This window comes from Hyla sarda, unplaced genomic scaffold (assembly GCF_029499605.1).
Source record: "Hyla sarda isolate aHylSar1 unplaced genomic scaffold, aHylSar1.hap1 scaffold_335, whole genome shotgun sequence".
Lineage (NCBI taxonomy): Eukaryota > Metazoa > Chordata > Amphibia > Anura > Hylidae > Hyla > Hyla sarda.
Genome location: NW_026610098.1, coordinates 161,075 through 181,636, shown reverse-complemented (window position 1 = coordinate 181,636; position 20,562 = coordinate 161,075). Strand labels below are relative to the sequence as shown.

General features: G+C 46.1%; 9 non-coding genes across 9 annotated transcripts; all 9 read left to right on the top strand.

Annotated features, from left to right (window-relative positions):
* Positions 1 to 1,323: 1,323 nt before the first annotated feature.
* On the top strand, positions 1,324 to 1,514 carry LOC130330345 (U2 spliceosomal RNA). The gene has a single exon (XR_008873515.1). It is a non-coding gene; the product is annotated as a U2 spliceosomal RNA (small nuclear RNA).
* Positions 1,515 to 3,608: 2,094 nt separating this feature from the next.
* Positions 3,609 to 3,799, top strand: LOC130330344 (U2 spliceosomal RNA). The gene has a single exon (XR_008873514.1). It is a non-coding gene; the product is annotated as a U2 spliceosomal RNA (small nuclear RNA).
* Positions 3,800 to 5,876: 2,077 nt separating this feature from the next.
* Positions 5,877 to 6,067, top strand: LOC130330343 (U2 spliceosomal RNA). The gene has a single exon (XR_008873513.1). It is a non-coding gene; the product is annotated as a U2 spliceosomal RNA (small nuclear RNA).
* Positions 6,068 to 8,178: 2,111 nt separating this feature from the next.
* LOC130330341 (U2 spliceosomal RNA) lies at positions 8,179 to 8,369 on the top strand. Its single transcript, XR_008873511.1, has one exon. It is a non-coding gene; the product is annotated as a U2 spliceosomal RNA (small nuclear RNA).
* A 2,092-nt stretch (positions 8,370 to 10,461) lies between these two features.
* On the top strand, positions 10,462 to 10,652 carry LOC130330339 (U2 spliceosomal RNA). The gene has a single exon (XR_008873510.1). It is a non-coding gene; the product is annotated as a U2 spliceosomal RNA (small nuclear RNA).
* Positions 10,653 to 12,729: 2,077 nt separating this feature from the next.
* On the top strand, positions 12,730 to 12,920 carry LOC130330338 (U2 spliceosomal RNA). Its single transcript, XR_008873509.1, has one exon. It is a non-coding gene; the product is annotated as a U2 spliceosomal RNA (small nuclear RNA).
* A 2,076-nt stretch (positions 12,921 to 14,996) lies between these two features.
* Positions 14,997 to 15,187, top strand: LOC130330337 (U2 spliceosomal RNA). The gene has a single exon (XR_008873508.1). It is a non-coding gene; the product is annotated as a U2 spliceosomal RNA (small nuclear RNA).
* Positions 15,188 to 17,285: 2,098 nt separating this feature from the next.
* Positions 17,286 to 17,476, top strand: LOC130330336 (U2 spliceosomal RNA). The gene has a single exon (XR_008873507.1). It is a non-coding gene; the product is annotated as a U2 spliceosomal RNA (small nuclear RNA).
* Positions 17,477 to 19,558: 2,082 nt separating this feature from the next.
* On the top strand, positions 19,559 to 19,749 carry LOC130330476 (U2 spliceosomal RNA). Its single transcript, XR_008873623.1, has one exon. It is a non-coding gene; the product is annotated as a U2 spliceosomal RNA (small nuclear RNA).
* Positions 19,750 to 20,562: the final 813 nt, after the last annotated feature.

Below are 20,562 nucleotides of genomic sequence, written 5' to 3'. Positions count from 1 at the left end.
GACATTCTGGCCTACTTTCAGCCGATGCGACTTGTCTGTCGCTGAACAGTCGCTTTTTATGTATTCAGCACCTATGTATAATGTTGTAAAAATGCTCTAGTAGCTAAAGTCGCAGAAATGTCACACATATTTGGCCTGCAACTTTCTGTGCGACAAATTCAGACAGGAAAAATCAGTATAAATCCTTAGAAAATTATCCCCCAGTGTCTCCATCTGCTGGCGGTATTGAATAAGCATTGCTGCACTGATGGGGTATGCATTAGACGAAAAAAAAGAAGAAAAAGAAGAATAATACGCCCAGAAAAGAGGCGAAAAGGAGAAAAACGTAAAAAAACGTGAAAAAAAAGTAAGAGGAAGAGAAGGGAAAAAAAGGTGGAAATGGGTTTAAAAGTGATTTCGGCGGAGAAATATATATATATATATATATATATATATATATATATATATATACGCGCACACACACACATATATATAAACGTATTCTCCGTTGAGATATTGCAGCCGCTGCTGTGTCCAGGCCCAGGAGCCTTAGCACTGTGCTGTGATGTCACTCAATACCACTGACATCACTAGGTGTAAACAACATCTCTCCTTTGCTGTGTATGTGACTATGGAGCTGTTTGGTGATGTCATCTATTATGGCCTTCATAGAAGCAACAGGAGATTGTTGCATCCATCTAGAACCCTCAGAACTACAGTGCTATGATGTCACTCACTTCCACAGGCCTTGCAGAGTGTAAACAACAACAACCCAGCTTTGTTGTGTATGTAACCATAGGGATTTGTGATGTCACCTAGAACCTTCACAGCAGCGACAGCTTTATGAGGAGCATCAGCACTGCTCTGCCTGAGCAGAACCATCACCGCCATAGGTTGTCAAATAACCCGGGTTTAACCCACACAGGTAAGTCCAATGGGGTGCAGGCATGTCCTCTATGCTTACAGCTTCCCGTGGGTGTTGGTTTGATACCATTTGGGGACAGCCAAGGAGGCATCTGCAGGCAACAAAGGTAGGTGTGTGCTTGTGTGTGTGTTTCCTATGCAGATCCTAAGCCCAGTGTCACATGCAAGTAGGAGGAGTAAGAAGGGTTCCTGGCAAATCCGGGTTATGGATTGCATTTAAAAAGGCCCCGTGGGAGTGCAATGGGCCCCTGTCTTGCTGCTTAGCAATAATGGTATGGGTTTAGGTTCTGCTGTGTGTACTGGTGGTTGACTGCCCCCCAGCCCAGAGTGTGCATGGAAAATTGTCTGGCAGCCTCCCTGACAGCAAGCAGTGATAGTGCCCATGAAGGGCACCTTGTTGGGCCCGCCCCTTTCACGGTTATCGCTTCTCGGCCTTTTGGCTAAGATCAAGTGTAGTATCTGTTCTTATCAGTTTAATATCTGATACGTCCCCTATCTGGGGACCATATATTAAATGGATTTTTGAGAACGGGGGCCGATTTCGAAGCTTGCTTCCGTCGCCCTATGCATTGACCCGATATGGCAGTATCTTCGGGTACAGTGCACCACCCCCTTACAGGGTTAAAAAGAAAGATTCCTACTTTCATTGCTACCTGCTTGCTGGCTAGCCAGCTAGCCAGCCCTGTGGGCCTTGCTGCTGCTGCAGCCAAAAAACAAAAGGTGGTGCTGCTGCTGCTTCTGCTGCTTCTGCTTCTGCTTGTGTCTGGCCGCTGTTGGAGCGTCCAGGCACAGGACTTCTGCTGCTGCTGACTAAATGGCCTCCTTAATTGGATCATTTGAGTAGCCAGCACACCTGTGCAGGTAGGGCATGACATGATAGGCAGCTGCCTTGATAGCGGGTGGGTGCTGAATGTTCCTAATTGACAAAATAAGATTAATGCTTATGAAGAAATATAAAATCTCATCCCTTCCCCAATATCGCGCCACACCCCTACCCCTTAATTCCCTGGTTGAACTTGATGGACATATGTCTTTTTTCGACCGTACTAACTATGTAACTATGTAACATAACATGGGGGGGGGGGGGGGGGTCTCCTGGCTGTTCACACAGGTGTGTCATTGCTGTACATTGACCATGCATTGCTTCTGTGGTATTGCAAAGGCAAAGACAAATGCTTCCAGCCATCCATTGCACTAATGGATTGGTCATCAGCTGGCTGTCTATGTCCCGCATCAATATAGACCAAAGTACAGAGGGTTAGGCTATGCTATTGTGCACCTACCTGATGCATCAGAAGGTGCGAGGCCCTTGCTAAATTCTGTGCACAGACTTTGAGATCTATACTTTAGACTGTATCTAAACCTGCTCCAACATGGACTGACATTCTGGCCTACTTTCAGCCGATGCGACTTGTCTGTCGCTGAACAGTCGCTTTTTATGTATTCAGCACCTATGTATAATGTTGTAAAAATGCTCTAGTAGCTAAAGTCGCAGAAATGTCACACATATTTGGCCTGCAACTTTCTGTGCGACAAATTCAGACAGGAAAAATCAGTATAAATCCTTAGAAAATTATCCCCCAGTGTCTCCATCTGCTGGCGGTATTGAATAAGCATTGCTGCACTGATGGGGTATGCATTAGACGAAAAAAAAGAAGAAAAAGAAGAATAATACGCCCAGAAAAGAGGCGAAAAGGAGAAAAACGTAAAAAAACGTGAAAAAAAAGTAAGAGGAAGAGAAGGGAAAAAAAGGTGGAAATGGGTTTAAAAGTGATTTCGGCGGAGAAATATATATATATATATATATATATATATATATATATATATATATACGCGCACACACACACATATATATAAACGTATTCTCCGTTGAGATATTGCAGCCGCTGCTGTGTCCAGGCCCAGGAGCCTTAGCACTGTGCTGTGATGTCACTCAATACCACTGACATCACTAGGTGTAAACAACATCTCTCCTTTGCTGTGTATGTGACTATGGAGCTGTTTGGTGATGTCATCTATTATGGCCTTCATAGAAGCAACAGGAGATTGTTGCATCCATCTAGAACCCTCAGAACTACAGTGCTATGATGTCACTCACTTCCACAGGCCTTGCAGAGTGTAAACAACAACAACCCAGCTTTGTTGTGTATGTAACCATAGGGATTTGTGATGTCACCTAGAACCTTCACAGCAGCGACAGCTTTATGAGGAGCATCAGCACTGCTCTGCCTGAGCAGAACCATCACCGCCATAGGTTGTCAAATAACCCGGGTTTAACCCACACAGGTAAGTCCAATGGGGTGCAGGCATGTCCTCTATGCTTACAGCTTCCCGTGGGTGTTGGTTTGATACCATTTGGGGACAGCCAAGGAGGCATCTGCAGGCAACAAAGGTAGGTGTGTGCTTGTGTGTGTGTTTCCTATGCAGATCCTAAGCCCAGTGTCACATGCAAGTAGGAGGAGTAAGAAGGGTTCCTGGCAAATCCGGGTTATGGATTGCATTTAAAAAGGCCCCGTGGGAGTGCAATGGGCCCCTGTCTTGCTGCTTAGCAATAATGGTATGGGTTTAGGTTCTGCTGTGTGTACTGGTGGTTGACTGCCCCCCAGCCCAGAGTGTGCATGGAAAATTGTCTGGCAGCCTCCCTGACAGCAAGCAGTGATAGTGCCCATGAAGGGCACCTTGTTGGGCCCGCCCCTTTCACGGTTATCGCTTCTCGGCCTTTTGGCTAAGATCAAGTGTAGTATCTGTTCTTATCAGTTTAATATCTGATACGTCCCCTATCTGGGGACCATATATTAAATGGATTTTTGAGAACGGGGGCCGATTTCGAAGCTTGCTTCCGTCGCCCTATGCATTGACCCGATATGGCAGTATCTTCGGGTACAGTGCACCACCCCCTTACAGGGTTAAAAAGAAAGATTCCTACTTTCATTGCTACCTGCTTGCTGGCTAGCCAGCTAGCCAGCCCTGTGGGCCTTGCTGCTGCTGCAGCCAAAAAACAAAAGGTGGTGCTGCTGCTGCTTCTGCTGCTTCTGCTTCTGCTTGTGTCTGGCCGCTGTTGGAGCGTCCAGGCACAGGACTTCTGCTGCTGCTGACTAAATGGCCTCCTTAATTGGATCATTTGAGTAGCCAGCACACCTGTGCAGGTAGGGCATGACATGATAGGCAGCTGCCTTGATAGCGGGTGGGTGCTGAATGTTCCTAATTGACAAAATAAGATTAATGCTTATGAAGAAATATAAAATCTCATCCCTTCCCCAATATCGCGCCACACCCCTACCCCTTAATTCCCTGGTTGAACTTGATGGACATATGTCTTTTTTCGACCGTACTAACTATGTAACTATGTAACATAACATGGGGGGGGGGGGGGTCTCCTGGCTGTTCACACAGGTGTGTCATTGCTGTACATTGACCATGCATTGCTTCTGTGGTATTGCAAAGGCAAAGACAAATGCTTCCAGCCATCCATTGCACTAATGGATTGGTCATCAGCTGGCTGTCTATGTCCCGCATCAATATAGACCAAAGTACAGAGGGTTAGGCTATGCTATTGTGCACCTACCTGATGCATCAGAAGGTGCGAGGCCCTTGCTAAATTCTGTGCACAGACTTTGAGATCTATACTTTAGACTGTATCTAAACCTGCTCCAACATGGACTGACATTCTGGCCTACTTTCAGCCGATGCGACTTGTCTGTCGCTGAACAGTCGCTTTTTATGTATTCAGCACCTATGTATAATGTTGTAAAAATGCTCTAGAAGCTAAAGTCGCAGAAATGTCACACATATTTGGCCTGCAACTTTCTGTGCGACAAATTCAGACAGGAAAAATCAGTATAAATCCTTAGAAAATTATCCCCCAGTGTCTCCATCTGCTGGCGGTATTGAATAAGCATTGCTGCACTGATGGGGTATGCATTAGACGAAAAAAAAGAAGAAAAAGAAGAATAATACGCCCAGAAAAGAGGCGAAAAGGAGAAAAACGTAAAAAAACGTGAAAAAAAAGTAAGAGGAAGAGAAGGGAAAAAAAGGTGGAAATGGGTTTAAAAGTGATTTCGGCGGAGAAATATATATATATATATATATATATATATATACGCGCACACACACACATATATATAAACGTATTCTCCGTTGAGATATTGCAGCCGCTGCTGTGTCCAGGCCCAGGAGCCTTAGCACTGTGCTGTGATGTCACTCAATACCACTGACATCACTACGTGTAAACAACATCTCTCCTTTGCTGTGTATGTGACTATGGAGCTGATTGGTGATGTCGTCTATTATGGCCTTCATAGAAGCAACAGGAGATTGTTGCATCCATCTAGAACCCTCAGAACTACAGTGCTATGATGTCACTCACTTCCACAGGCCTTGCAGAGTGTAAACAACAACAACCCAGCTTTGTTGTGTATGTAACCATAGGGATTTGTGATGTCACCTAGAACCTTCACAGCAGCGACAGCTTTATGAGGAGCATCAGCACTGCTCTGCCTGAGCAGAACCATCACCGCCATAGGTTGTCAAATAACCCGGGTTTAACCCACACAGGTAAGTCCAATGGGGTGCAGGCATGTCCTCTATGCTTACAGCTTCCCGTGGGTGTTGGTTTGATACCGTTTGGGGACAGCCAAGGAGGCATCTGCAGGCAACAAAGGTAGGTGTGTGCTTGTGTGTGTGTTTCCTATGCAGATCCTAAGCCCAGTGTCACATGCAAGTAGGAGGAGTAAGAAGGGTTCCTGGCAAATCCGGGTTATGGATTGCATTTAAAAAGGCCCCGTGGGAGTGCAATGGGCCCCTGTCTTGCTGCTTAGCAATAATGGTATGGGTTTAGGTTCTGCTGTGTGTACTGGTGGTTGACTGCCCCCCAGCCCAGAGTGTGCATGGAAAATTGTCTGGCAGCCTCCCTGACAGCAAGCAGTGATAGTGCCCATGAAGGGCACCTTGTTGGGCCCGCCCCTTTCACGGTTATCGCTTCTCGGCCTTTTGGCTAAGATCAAGTGTAGTATCTGTTCTTATCAGTTTAATATCTGATACGTCCCCTATCTGGGGACCATATATTAAATGGATTTTTGAGAACGGGGGCCGATTTCGAAGCTTGCTTCCGTCGCCCTATGCATTGACCCGATATGGCAGTATCTTCGGGTACAGTGCACCACCCCCTTACAGGGTTAAAAAGAAAGATTCCTACTTTCATTGCTACCTGCTTGCTGGCTAGCCAGCTAGCCAGCCCTGTGGGCCTTGCTGCTGCTGCAGCCAAAAAACAAAAGGTGGTGCTGCTGCTGCTTCTGCTGCTTCTGCTTCTGCTTGTGTCTGGCCGCTGTTGGAGCGTCCAGGCACAGGACTTCTGCTGCTGCTGACTAAATGGCCTCCTTAATTGGATCATTTGAGTAGTCAGCACACCTGTGCAGGTAGGGCATGACATGATAGGCAGCTGCCTTGATAGCGGGTGGGTGCTGAATGTTCCTAATTGACAAAATAAGATTAATGCTTATGAAGAAATATAAAATCTCATCCCTTCCCCAATATCGCGCCACACCCCTACCCCTTAATTCCCTGGTTGAACTTGATGGACATATGTCTTTTTTCGACCGTACTAACTATGTAACTATGTAACATAACATGGGGGGGGGGGGGGTCTCCTGGCTGTTCACACAGGTGTGTCATTGCTGTACATTGACCATGCATTGCTTCTGTGGTATTGCAAAGGCAAAGACAAATGCTTCCAGCCATCCATTGCACTAATGGATTGGTCATCAGCTGGCTGTCTATGTCCCGCATCAATATAGACCAAAGTACAGAGGGTTAGGCTATGCTATTGTGCACCTACCTGATGCATCAGAAGGTGCGAGGCCCTTGCTAAATTCTGTGCACAGACTTTGAGATCTATACTTTAGACTGTATCTAAACCTGCTCCAACATGGACTGACATTCTGGCCTACTTTCAGCCGATGCGACTTGTCTGTCGCTGAACAGTCGCTTTTTATGTATTCAGCACCTATGTATAATGTTGTAAAAATGCTCTAGAAGCTAAAGTCGCAGAAATGTCACACATATTTGGCCTGCAACTTTCTGTGCGACAAATTCAGACAGGAAAAATCAGTATAAATCCTTAGAAAATTATCCCCCAGTGTCTCCATCTGCTGGCGGTATTGAATAAGCATTGCTGCACTGATGGGGTATGCATTAGACGAAAAAAAAGAAGAAAAAGAAGAATAATACGCCCAGAAAAGAGGCGAAAAGGAGAAAAACGTAAAAAAACGTGAAAAAAAAGTAAGAGGAAGAGAAGGGAAAAAAAGGTGGAAATGGGTTTAAAAGTGATTTCGGCGGAGAAATATATATATATATATATATATATATATATATATATATATATATATATATATATATATATATATACGCGCACACACACACATATATATAAACGTATTCTCCGTTGAGATATTGCAGCCGCTGCTGTGTCCAGGCCCAGGAGCCTTAGCACTGTGCTGTGATGTCACTCAATACCACTGACATCACTAGGTGTAAACAACATCTCTCCTTTGCTGTGTATGTGACTATGGAGCTGTTTGGTGATGTCGTCTATTATGGCCTTCATAGAAGCAACAGGAGATTGTTGCATCCATCTAGAACCCTCACAACTACAGTGCTATGATGTCACTCACTTCCACAGGCCTTGCAGAGTGTAAACAACAACAACCCAGCTTTGTTGTGTATGTAACCATAGGGATTTGTGATGTCACCTAGAACCTTCACAGCAGCGACAGCTTTATGAGGAGCATCAGCACTGCTCTGCCTGAGCAGAACCATCACCGCCATAGGTTGTCAAATAACCCGGGTTTAACCCACACAGGTAAGTCCAATGGGGTGCAGGCATGTCCTCTATGCTTACAGCTTCCCGTGGGTGTTGGTTTGATACCGTTTGGGGACAGCCAAGGAGGCATCTGCAGGCAACAAAGGTAGGTGTGTGCTTGTGTGTGTGTTTCCTATGCAGATCCTAAGCCCAGTGTCACATGCAAGTAGGAGGAGTAAGAAGGGTTCCTGGCAAATCCGGGTTATGGATTGCATTTAAAAAGGCCCCGTGGGAGTGCAATGGGCCCCTGTCTTGCTGCTTAGCAATAATGGTATGGGTTTAGGTTCTGCTGTGTGTACTGGTGGTTGACTGCCCCCCAGCCCAGAGTGTGCATGGAAAATTGTCTGGCAGCCTCCCTGACAGCAAGCAGTGATAGTGCCCATGAAGGGCACCTTGTTGGGCCCGCCCCTTTCACGGTTATCGCTTCTCGGCCTTTTGGCTAAGATCAAGTGTAGTATCTGTTCTTATCAGTTTAATATCTGATACGTCCCCTATCTGGGGACCATATATTAAATGGATTTTTGAGAACGGGGGCCGATTTCGAAGCTTGCTTCCGTCGCCCTATGCATTGACCCGATATGGCAGTATCTTCGGGTACAGTGCACCACCCCCTTACAGGGTTAAAAAGAAAGATTCCTACTTTCATTGCTACCTGCTTGCTGGCTAGCCAGCTAGCCAGCCCTGTGGGCCTTGCTGCTGCTGCAGCCAAAAAACAAAAGGTGGTGCTGCTGCTGCTTCTGCTGCTTCTGCTTCTGCTTGTGTCTGGCCGCTGTTGGAGCGTCCAGGCACAGGACTTCTGCTGCTGCTGACTAAATGGCCTCCTTAATTGGATCATTTGAGTAGCCAGCACACCTGTGCAGGTAGGGCATGACATGATAGGCAGCTGCCTTGATAGCGGGTGGGTGCTGAATGTTCCTAATTGACAAAATAAGATTAATGCTTATGAAGAAATATAAAATCTCATCCCTTCCCCAATATCGCGCCACACCCCTACCCCTTAATTCCCTGGTTGAACTTGATGGACATATGTCTTTTTTCGACCGTACTAACTATGTAACTATGTAACATAACATGGGGGGGGGGGGGGGTCTCCTGGCTGTTCACACAGGTGTGTCATTGCTGTACATTGACCATGCATTGCTTCTGTGGTATTGCAAAGGCAAAGACAAATGCTTCCAGCCATCCATTGCACTAATGGATTGGTCATCAGCTGGCTGTCTATGTCCCGCATCAATATAGACCAAAGTACAGAGGGTTAGGCTATGCTATTGTGCACCTACCTGATGCATCAGAAGGTGCGAGGCCCTTGCTAAATTCTGTGCACAGACTTTGAGATCTATACTTTAGACTGTATCTAAACCTGCTCCAACATGGACTGACATTCTGGCCTACTTTCAGCCGATGCGACTTGTCTGTCGCTGAACAGTCGCTTTTTATGTATTCAGCACCTATGTATAATGTTGTAAAAATGCTCTAGTAGCTAAAGTCGCAGAAATGTCACACATATTTGGCCTGCAACTTTCTGTGCGACAAATTCAGACAGGAAAAATCAGTATAAATCCTTAGAAAATTATCCCCCAGTGTCTCCATCTGCTGGCGGTATTGAATAAGCATTGCTGCACTGATGGGGTATGCATTAGACGAAAAAAAAGAAGAAAAAGAAGAATAATACGCCCAGAAAAGAGGCGAAAAGGAGAAAAACGTAAAAAAACGTGAAAAAAAAGTAAGAGGAAGAGAAGGGAAAAAAAGGTGGAAATGGGTTTAAAAGTGATTTCGGCGGAGAAATATATATATATATATATATATATATATATATATATATATATATATGCGCACACACACACATATATATAAACGTATTCTCCGTTGAGATATTGCAGCCGCTGCTGTGTCCAGGCCCAGGAGCCTTAGCACTGTGCTGTGATGTCACTCAATACCACTGACATCACTAGGTGTAAACAACATCTCTCCTTTGCTGTGTATGTGACTATGGAGCTGTTTGGTGATGTCGTCTATTATGGCCTTCATAGAAGCAACAGGAGATTGTTGCATCCATCTAGAACCCTCAGAACTACAGTGCTATGATGTCACTCACTTCCACAGGCCTTGCAGAGTGTAAACAACAACAACCCAGCTTTGTTGTGTATGTAACCATAGGGATTTGTGATGTCACCTAGAACCTTCACAGCAGCGACAGCTTTATGAGGAGCATCAGCACTGCTCTGCCTGAGCAGAACCATCACCGCCATAGGTTGTCAAATAACCCGGGTTTAACCCACACAGGTAAGTCCAATGGGGTGCAGGCATGTCCTCTATGCTTACAGCTTCCCGTGGGTGTTGGTTTGATACCGTTTGGGGACAGCCAAGGAGGCATCTGCAGGCAACAAAGGTAGGTGTGTGCTTGTGTGTGTGTTTCCTATGCAGATCCTAAGCCCAGTGTCACATGCAAGTAGGAGGAGTAAGAAGGGTTCCTGGCAAATCCGGGTTATGGATTGCATTTAAAAAGGCCCCGTGGGAGTGCAATGGGCCCCTGTCTTGCTGCTTAGCAATAATGGTATGGGTTTAGGTTCTGCTGTGTGTACTGGTGGTTGACTGCCCCCCAGCCCAGAGTGTGCATGGAAAATTGTCTGGCAGCCTCCCTGACAGCAAGCAGTGATAGTGCCCATGAAGGGCACCTTGTTGGGCCCGCCCCTTTCACGGTTATCGCTTCTCGGCCTTTTGGCTAAGATCAAGTGTAGTATCTGTTCTTATCAGTTTAATATCTGATACGTCCCCTATCTGGGGACCATATATTAAATGGATTTTTGAGAACGGGGGCCGATTTCGAAGCTTGCTTCCGTCGCCCTATGCATTGACCCGATATGGCAGTATCTTCGGGTACAGTGCACCACCCCCTTACAGGGTTAAAAAGAAAGATTCCTACTTTCATTGCTACCTGCTTGCTGGCTAGCCAGCTAGCCAGCCCTGTGGGCCTTGCTGCTGCTGCAGCCAAAAAACAAAAGGTGGTGCTGCTGCTGCTTCTGCTGCTTCTGCTTCTGCTTGTGTCTGGCCGCTGTTGGAGCGTCCAGGCACAGGACTTCTGCTGCTGCTGACTAAATGGCCTCCTTAATTGGATCATTTGAGTAGCCAGCACACCTGTGCAGGTAGGGCATGACATGATAGGCAGCTGCCTTGATAGCGGGTGGGTGCTGAATGTTCCTAATTGACAAAATAAGATTAATGCTTATGAAGAAATATAAAATCTCATCCCTTCCCCAATATCGCGCCACACCCCTACCCCTTAATTCCCTGGTTGAACTTGATGGACATATGTCTTTTTTCGACCGTACTAACTATGTAACTATGTAACATAACATGGGGGGGGGGGGGGTCTCCTGGCTGTTCACACAGGTGTGTCATTGCTGTACATTGACCATGCATTGCTTCTGTGGTATTGCAAAGGCAAAGACAAATGCTTCCAGCCATCCATTGCACTAATGGATTGGTCATCAGCTGGCTGTCTATGTCCCGCATCAATATAGACCAAAGTACAGAGGGTTAGGCTATGCTATTGTGCACCTACCTGATGCATCAGAAGGTGCGAGGCCCTTGCTAAATTCTGTGCACAGACTTTGAGATCTATACTTTAGACTGTATCTAAACCTGCTCCAACATGGACTGACATTCTGGCCTACTTTCAGCCGATGCGACTTGTCTGTCGCTGAACAGTCGCTTTTTATGTATTCAGCACCTATGTATAATGTTGTAAAAATGCTCTAGAAGCTAAAGTCGCAGAAATGTCACACATATTTGGCCTGCAACTTTCTGTGCGACAAATTCAGACAGGAAAAATCAGTATAAATCCTTAGAAAATTATCCCCCAGTGTCTCCATCTGCTGGCGGTATTGAATAAGCATTGCTGCACTGATGGGGTATGCATTAGACGAAAAAAAAGAAGAAAAAGAAGAATAATACGCCCAGAAAAGAGGCGAAAAGGAGAAAAACGTAAAAAAACGTGAAAAAAAAGTAAGAGGAAGAGAAGGGAAAAAAAGGTGGAAATGGGTTTAAAAGTGATTTCGGCGGAGAAATATATATATATATATATATATATATATATACGCGCACACACACACATATATATAAACGTATTCTCCGTTGAGATATTGCAGCCGCTGCTGTGTCCAGGCCCAGGAGCCTTAGCACTGTGCTGTGATGTCACTCAATACCACTGACATCACTAGGTGTAAACAACATCTCTCCTTTGCTGTGTATGTGACTATGGAGCTGTTTGGTGATGTCATCTATTATGGCCTTCATAGAAGCAACAGGAGATTGTTGCATCCATCTAGAACCCTCAGAACTACAGTGCTATGATGTCACTCACTTCCACAGGCCTTGCAGAGTGTAAACAACAACAACCCAGCTTTGTTGTGTATGTAACCATAGGGATTTGTGATGTCACCTAGAACCTTCACAGCAGCGACAGCTTTATGAGGAGCATCAGCACTGCTCTGCCTGAGCAGAACCATCACCGCCATAGGTTGTCAAATAACCCGGGTTTAACCCACACAGGTAAGTCCAATGGGGTGCAGGCATGTCCTCTATGCTTACAGCTTCCCGTGGGTGTTGGTTTGATACCATTTGGGGACAGCCAAGGAGGCATCTGCAGGCAACAAAGGTAGGTGTGTGCTTGTGTGTGTGTTTCCTATGCAGATCCTAAGCCCAGTGTCACATGCAAGTAGGAGGAGTAAGAAGGGTTCCTGGCAAATCCGGGTTATGGATTGCATTTAAAAAGGCCCCGTGGGAGTGCAATGGGCCCCTGTCTTGCTGCTTAGCAATAATGGTATGGGTTTAGGTTCTGCTGTGTGTACTGGTGGTTGACTGCCCCCCAGCCCAGAGTGTGCATGGAAAATTGTCTGGCAGCCTCCCTGACAGCAAGCAGTGATAGTGCCCATGAAGGGCACCTTGTTGGGCCCGCCCCTTTCACGGTTATCGCTTCTCGGCCTTTTGGCTAAGATCAAGTGTAGTATCTGTTCTTATCAGTTTAATATCTGATACGTCCCCTATCTGGGGACCATATATTAAATGGATTTTTGAGAACGGGGGCCGATTTCGAAGCTTGCTTCCGTCGCCCTATGCATTGACCCGATATGGCAGTATCTTCGGGTACAGTGCACCACCCCCTTACAGGGTTAAAAAGAAAGATTCCTACTTTCATTGCTACCTGCTTGCTGGCTAGCCAGCTAGCCAGCCCTGTGGGCCTTGCTGCTGCTGCAGCCAAAAAACAAAAGGTGGTGCTGCTGCTGCTTCTGCTGCTTCTGCTTCTGCTTGTGTCTGGCCGCTGTTGGAGCGTCCAGGCACAGGACTTCTGCTGCTGCTGACTAAATGGCCTCCTTAATTGGATCATTTGAGTAGCCAGCACACCTGTGCAGGTAGGGCATGACATGATAGGCAGCTGCCTTGATAGCGGGTGGGTGCTGAATGTTCCTAATTGACAAAATAAGATTAATGCTTATGAAGAAATATAAAATCTCATCCCTTCCCCAATATCGCGCCACACCCCTACCCCTTAATTCCCTGGTTGAACTTGATGGACATATGTCTTTTTTCGACCGTACTAACTATGTAACTATGTAACATAACATGGGGGGGGGGGGGGGTCTCCTGGCTGTTCACACAGGTGTGTCATTGCTGTACATTGACCATGCATTGCTTCTGTGGTATTGCAAAGGCAAAGACAAATGCTTCCAGCCATCCATTGCACTAATGGATTGGTCATCAGCTGGCTGTCTATGTCCCGCATCAATATAGACCAAAGTACAGAGGGTTAGGCTATGCTATTGTGCACCTACCTGATGCATCAGAAGGTGCGAGGCCCTTGCTAAATTCTGTGCACAGACTTTGAGATCTATACTTTAGACTGTATCTAAACCTGCTCCAACATGGACTGACATTCTGGCCTACTTTCAGCCGATGCGACTTGTCTGTCGCTGAACAGTCGCTTTTTATGTATTCAGCACCTATGTATAATGTTGTAAAAATGCTCTAGAAGCTAAAGTCGCAGAAATGTCACACATATTTGGCCTGCAACTTTCTGTGCGACAAATTCAGACAGGAAAAATCAGTATAAATCCTTAGAAAATTATCCCCCAGTGTCTCCATCTGCTGGCGGTATTGAATAAGCATTGCTGCACTGATGGGGTATGCATTAGACGAAAAAAAAGAAGAAAAAGAAGAATAATACGCCCAGAAAAGAGGCGAAAAGGAGAAAAACGTAAAAAAACGTGAAAAAAAAGTAAGAGGAAGAGAAGGGAAAAAAAGGTGGAAATGGGTTTAAAAGTGATTTCGGCGGAGAAATATATATATATATATATATATATATATACGCGCACACACACACATATATATAAACGTATTCTCCGTTGAGATATTGCAGCCGCTGCTGTGTCCAGGCCCAGGAGCCTTAGCACTGTGCTGTGATGTCACTCAATACCACTGACATCACTAGGTGTAAACAACATCTCTCCTTTGCTGTGTATGTGACTATGGAGCTGTTTGGTGATGTCGTCTATTATGGCCTTCATAGAAGCAACAGGAGATTGTTGCATCCATCTAGAACCCTCAGAACTACAGTGCTATGATGTCACTCACTTCCACAGGCCTTGCAGAGTGTAAACAACAACAACCCAGCTTTGTTGTGTATGTAACCATAGGGATTTGTGATGTCACCTAGAACCTTCACAGCAGCGACAGCTTTATGAGGAGCATCAGCACTGCTCTGCCTGAGCAGAACCATCACCGCCATAGGTTGTCAAATAACCCGGGTTTAACCCACACAGGTAAGTCCAATGGGGTGCAGGCATGTCCTCTATGCTTACAGCTTCCCGTGGGTGTTGGTTTGATACCGTTTGGGGACAGCCAAGGAGGCATCTGCAGGCAACAAAGGTAGGTGTGTGCTTGTGTGTGTGTTTCCTATGCAGATCCTAAGCCCAGTGTCACATGCAAGTAGGAGGAGTAAGAAGGGTTCCTGGCAAATCCGGGTTATGGATTGCATTTAAAAAGGCCCCGTGGGAGTGCAATGGGCCCCTGTCTTGCTGCTTAGCAATAATGGTATGGGTTTAGGTTCTGCTGTGTGTACTGGTGGTTGACTGCCCCCCAGCCCAGAGTGTGCATGGAAAATTGTCTGGCAGCCTCCCTGACAGCAAGCAGTGATAGTGCCCATGAAGGGCACCTTGTTGGGCCCGCCCCTTTCACGGTTATCGCTTCTCGGCCTTTTGGCTAAGATCAAGTGTAGTATCTGTTCTTATCAGTTTAATATCTGATACGTCCCCTATCTGGGGACCATATATTAAATGGATTTTTGAGAACGGGGGCCGATTTCGAAGCTTGCTTCCGTCGCCCTATGCATTGACCCGATATGGCAGTATCTTCGGGTACAGTGCACCACCCCCTTACAGGGTTAAAAAGAAAGATTCCTACTTTCATTGCTACCTGCTTGCTGGCTAGCCAGCTAGCCAGCCCTGTGGGCCTTGCTGCTGCTGCAGCCAAAAAACAAAAGGTGGTGCTGCTGCTGCTTCTGCTGCTTCTGCTTCTGCTTGTGTCTGGCCGCTGTTGGAGCGTCCAGGCACAGGACTTCTGCTGCTGCTGACTAAATGGCCTCCTTAATTGGATCATTTGAGTAGTCAGCACACCTGTGCAGGTAGGGCATGACATGATAGGCAGCTGCCTTGATAGCGGGTGGGTGCTGAATGTTCCTAATTGACAAAATAAGATTAATGCTTATGAAGAAATATAAAATCTCATCCCTTCCCCAATATCGCGCCACACCCCTACCCCTTAATTCCCTGGTTGAACTTGATGGACATATGTCTTTTTTCGACCGTACTAACTATGTAACTATGTAACATAACATGGGGGGGGGGGGGGGGTCTCCTGGCTGTTCACACAGGTGTGTCATTGCTGTACATTGACCATGCATTGCTTCTGTGGTATTGCAAAGGCAAAGACAAATGCTTCCAGCCATCCATTGCACTAATGGATTGGTCATCAGCTGGCTGTCTATGTCCCGCATCAATATAGACCAAAGTACAGAGGGTTAGGCTATGCTATTGTGCACCTACCTGATGCATCAGAAGGTGCGAGGCCCTTGCTAAATTCTGTGCACAGACTTTGAGATCTATACTTTAGACTGTATCTAAACCTGCTCCAACATGGACTGACATTCTGGCCTACTTTCAGCCGATGCGACTTGTCTGTCGCTGAACAGTCGCTTTTTATGTATTCAGCACCTATGTATAATGTTGTAAAAATGCTCTAGAAGCTAAAGTCGCAGAAATGTCACACATATTTGGCCTGCAACTTTCTGTGCGACAAATTCAGACAGGAAAAATCAGTATAAATCCTTAGAAAATTATCCCCCAGTGTCTCCATCTGCTGGCGGTATTGAATAAGCATTGCTGCACTGATGGGGTATGCATTAGACGAAAAAAAAGAAGAAAAAGAAGAATAATACGCCCAGAAAAGAGGCGAAAAGGAGAAAAACGTAAAAAAACGTGAAAAAAAAGTAAGAGGAAGAGAAGGGAAAAAAAGGTGGAAATGGGTTTAAAAGTGATTTCGGCGGAGAATATATATATATATATATATATATATATATATATATATATATATATATATACGCGCACACACACACATATATATAAACGTATTCTCCGTTGAGATATTGCAGCCGCTGCTGTGTCCAGGCCCAGGAGCCTTAGCACTGTGCTGTGATGTCACTCAATACCACTGACATCACTAGGTGTAAACAACATCTCTCCTTTGCTGTGTATGTGACTATGGAGCTGTTTGGTGATGTCGTCTATTATGGCCTTCATAGAAGCAACAGGAGATTGTTGCATCCATCTAGAACCCTCAGAACTACAGTGCTATGATGTCACTCACTTCCACAGGCCTTGCAGAGTGTAAACAACAACAACCCAGCTTTGTTGTGTATGTAACCATAGGGATTTGTGATGTCACCTAGAACCTTCACAGCAGCGACAGCTTTATGAGGAGCATCAGCACTGCTCTGCCTGAGCAGAACCATCACCGCCATAGGTTGTCAAATAACCCGGGTTTAACCCACACAGGTAAGTCCAATGGGGTGCAGGCATGTCCTCTATGCTTACAGCTTCCCGTGGGTGTTGGTTTGATACCGTTTGGGGACAGCCAAGGAGGCATCTGCAGGCAACAAAGGTAGGTGTGTGCTTGTGTGTGTGTTTCCTATGCAGATCCTAAGCCCAGTGTCACATGCAAGTAGGAGGAGTAAGAAGGGTTCCTGGCAAATCCGGGTTATGGATTGCATTTAAAAAGGCCCCGTGGGAGTGCAATGGGCCCCTGTCTTGCTGCTTAGCAATAATGGTATGGGTTTAGGTTCTGCTGTGTGTACTGGTGGTTGACTGCCCCCCAGCCCAGAGTGTGCATGGAAAATTGTCTGGCAGCCTCCCTGACAGCAAGCAGTGATAGTGCCCATGAAGGGCACCTTGTTGGGCCCGCCCCTTTCACGGTTATCGCTTCTCGGCCTTTTGGCTAAGATCAAGTGTAGTATCTGTTCTTATCAGTTTAATATCTGATACGTCCCCTATCTGGGGACCATATATTAAATGGATTTTTGAGAACGGGGGCCGATTTCGAAGCTTGCTTCCGTCGCCCTATGCATTGACCCGATATGGCAGTATCTTCGGGTACAGTGCACCACCCCCTTACAGGGTTAAAAAGAAAGATTCCTACTTTCATTGCTACCTGCTTGCTGGCTAGCCAGCTAGCCAGCCCTGTGGGCCTTGCTGCTGCTGCAGCCAAAAAACAAAAGGTGGTGCTGCTGCTGCTTCTGCTGCTTCTGCTTCTGCTTGTGTCTGGCCGCTGTTGGAGCGTCCAGGCACAGGACTTCTGCTGCTGCTGACTAAATGGCCTCCTTAATTGGATCATTTGAGTAGCCAGCACACCTGTGCAGGTAGGGCATGACATGATAGGCAGCTGCCTTGATAGCGGGTGGGTGCTGAATGTTCCTAATTGACAAAATAAGATTAATGCTTATGAAGAAATATAAAATCTCATCCCTTCCCCAATATCGCGCCACACCCCTACCCCTTAATTCCCTGGTTGAACTTGATGGACATATGTCTTTTTTCGACCGTACTAACTATGTAACTATGTAACATAACATGGGGGGGGGGGGGTCTCCTGGCTGTTCACACAGGTGTGTCATTGCTGTACATTGACCATGCATTGCTTCTGTGGTATTGCAAAGGCAAAGACAAATGCTTCCAGCCATCCATTGCACTAATGGATTGGTCATCAGCTGGCTGTCTATGTCCCGCATCAATATAGACCAAAGTACAGAGGGTTAGGCTATGCTATTGTGCACCTACCTGATGCATCAGAAGGTGCGAGGCCCTTGCTAAATTCTGTGCACAGACTTTGAGATCTATACTTTAGACTGTATCTAAACCTGCTCCAACATGGACTGACATTCTGGCCTACTTTCAGCCGATGCGACTTGTCTGTCGCTGAACAGTCGCTTTTTATGTATTCAGCACCTATGTATAATGTTGTAAAAATGCTCTAGAAGCTAGTCGCAGAAATGTCACACATATTTGGCCTGCAACTTTCTGTGCGACAAATTCAGACAGGAAAAATCAGTATAAATCCTTAGAAAATTATCCCCCAGTGTCTCCATCTGCTGGTGGTATTGAATAAGCATTGCTGCACTGATGGGGTATGCATTAGACGAAAAAAAAGAAGAAAAAGAAGAATAATACGCCCAGAAAAGAGGCGAAAAGGAGAAAAACGTAAAAAAACGTGAAAAAAAAGTAAGAGGAAGAGAAGGGAAAAAAAGGTGGAAATGGGTTTAAAAGTGATTTCGGCGGAGAAATATATATATATATATATATATATATATATATATATATACACGCACACACACACATATATATAAACGTATTCTCCGTTGAGATATTGCAGCCGCTGCTGTGTCCAGGCCCAGGAGCCTTAGCACTGTGCTGTGATGTCACTCAATACTACTGACATCACTAGGTGTAAACAACATCTCTCCTTTGCTGTGTATGTGACTATGGAGCTGTTTGGTGATGTCGTCTATTATGGCCTTCATAGAAGCAACAGGAGATTGTTGCATCCATCTAGAACCCTCAGAACTACAGTGCTATGATGTCACTCACTTCCACAGGCCTTGCAGAGTGTAAACAACAACAACCCAGCTTTGTTGTGTATGTAACCATAGGGATTTGTGATGTCACCTAGAACCTTCACAGCAGCGACAGCTTTATGAGGAGCATCAGCACTGCTCTGCCTGAGCAGAACCATCACCGCCATAGGTTGTCAAATAACCCGGGTTTAACCCACACAGGTAAGTCCAATGGGGTGCAGGCATGTCCTCTATGCTTACAGCTTCCCGTGGGTGTTGGTTTGATACCGTTTGGGGACAGCCAAGGAGGCATCTGCAGGCAACAAAGGTAGGTGTGTGCTTGTGTGTGTGTTTCCTATGCAGATCCTAAGCCCAGTGTCACATGCAAGTAGGAGGAGTAAGAAGGGTTCCTGGCAAATCCGGGTTATGGATTGCATTTAAAAAGGCCCCGTGGGAGTGCAATGGGCCCCTGTCTTGCTGCTTAGCAATAATGGTATGGGTTTAGGTTCTGCTGTGTGTACTGGTGGTTGACTGCCCCCCAGCCCAGAGTGTGCATGGAAAATTGTCTGGCAGCCTCCCTGACAGCAAGCAGTGATAGTGCCCATGAAGGGCACCTTGTTGGGCCCGCCCCTTTCACGGTTATCGCTTCTCGGCCTTTTGGCTAAGATCAAGTGTAGTATCTGTTCTTATCAGTTTAATATCTGATACGTCCCCTATCTGGGGACCATATATTAAATGGATTTTTGAGAACGGGGGCCGATTTCGAAGCTTGCTTCCGTCGCCCTATGCATTGACCCGATATGGCAGTATCTTCGGGTACAGTGCACCACCCCCTTACAGGGTTAAAAAGAAAGATTCCTACTTTCATTGCTACCTGCTTGCTGGCTAGCCAGCTAGCCAGCCCTGTGGGCCTTGCTGCTGCTGCAGCCAAAAAACAAAAGGTGGTGCTGCTGCTGCTTCTGCTGCTTCTGCTTCTGCTTGTGTCTGGCCGCTGTTGGAGCGTCCAGGCACAGGACTTCTGCTGCTGCTGACTAAATGGCCTCCTTAATTGGATCATTTGAGTAGCCAGCACACCTGTGCAGGTAGGGCATGACATGATAGGCAGCTGCCTTGATAGCGGGTGGGTGCTGAATGTTCCTAATTGACAAAATAAGATTAATGCTTATGAAGAAATATAAAATCTCATCCCTTCCCCAATATCGCGCCACACCCCTACCCCTTAATTCCCTGGTTGAACTTGATGGACATATGTCTTTTTTCGACCGTACTAACTATGTAACTATGTAACATAACATGGGGGGGGGGGGGGGTCTCCTGGCTGTTCACACAGGTGTGTCATTGCTGTACATTGACCATGCATTGCTTCTGTGGTATTGCAAAGGCAAAGACAAATGCTTCCAGCCATCCATTGCACTAATGGATTGGTCATCAGCTGGCTGTCTATGTCCCGCATCAATATAGACCAAAGTACAGAGGGTTAGGCTATGCTATTGTGCACCTACCTGATGCATCAGAAGGTGCGAGGCCCTTGCTAAATTCTGTGCACAGACTTTGAGATCTATACTTTAGACTGTATCTAAACCTGCTCCAACATGGACTGACATTCTGGCCTACTTTCAGCCGATGCGACTTGTCTGTCGCTGAA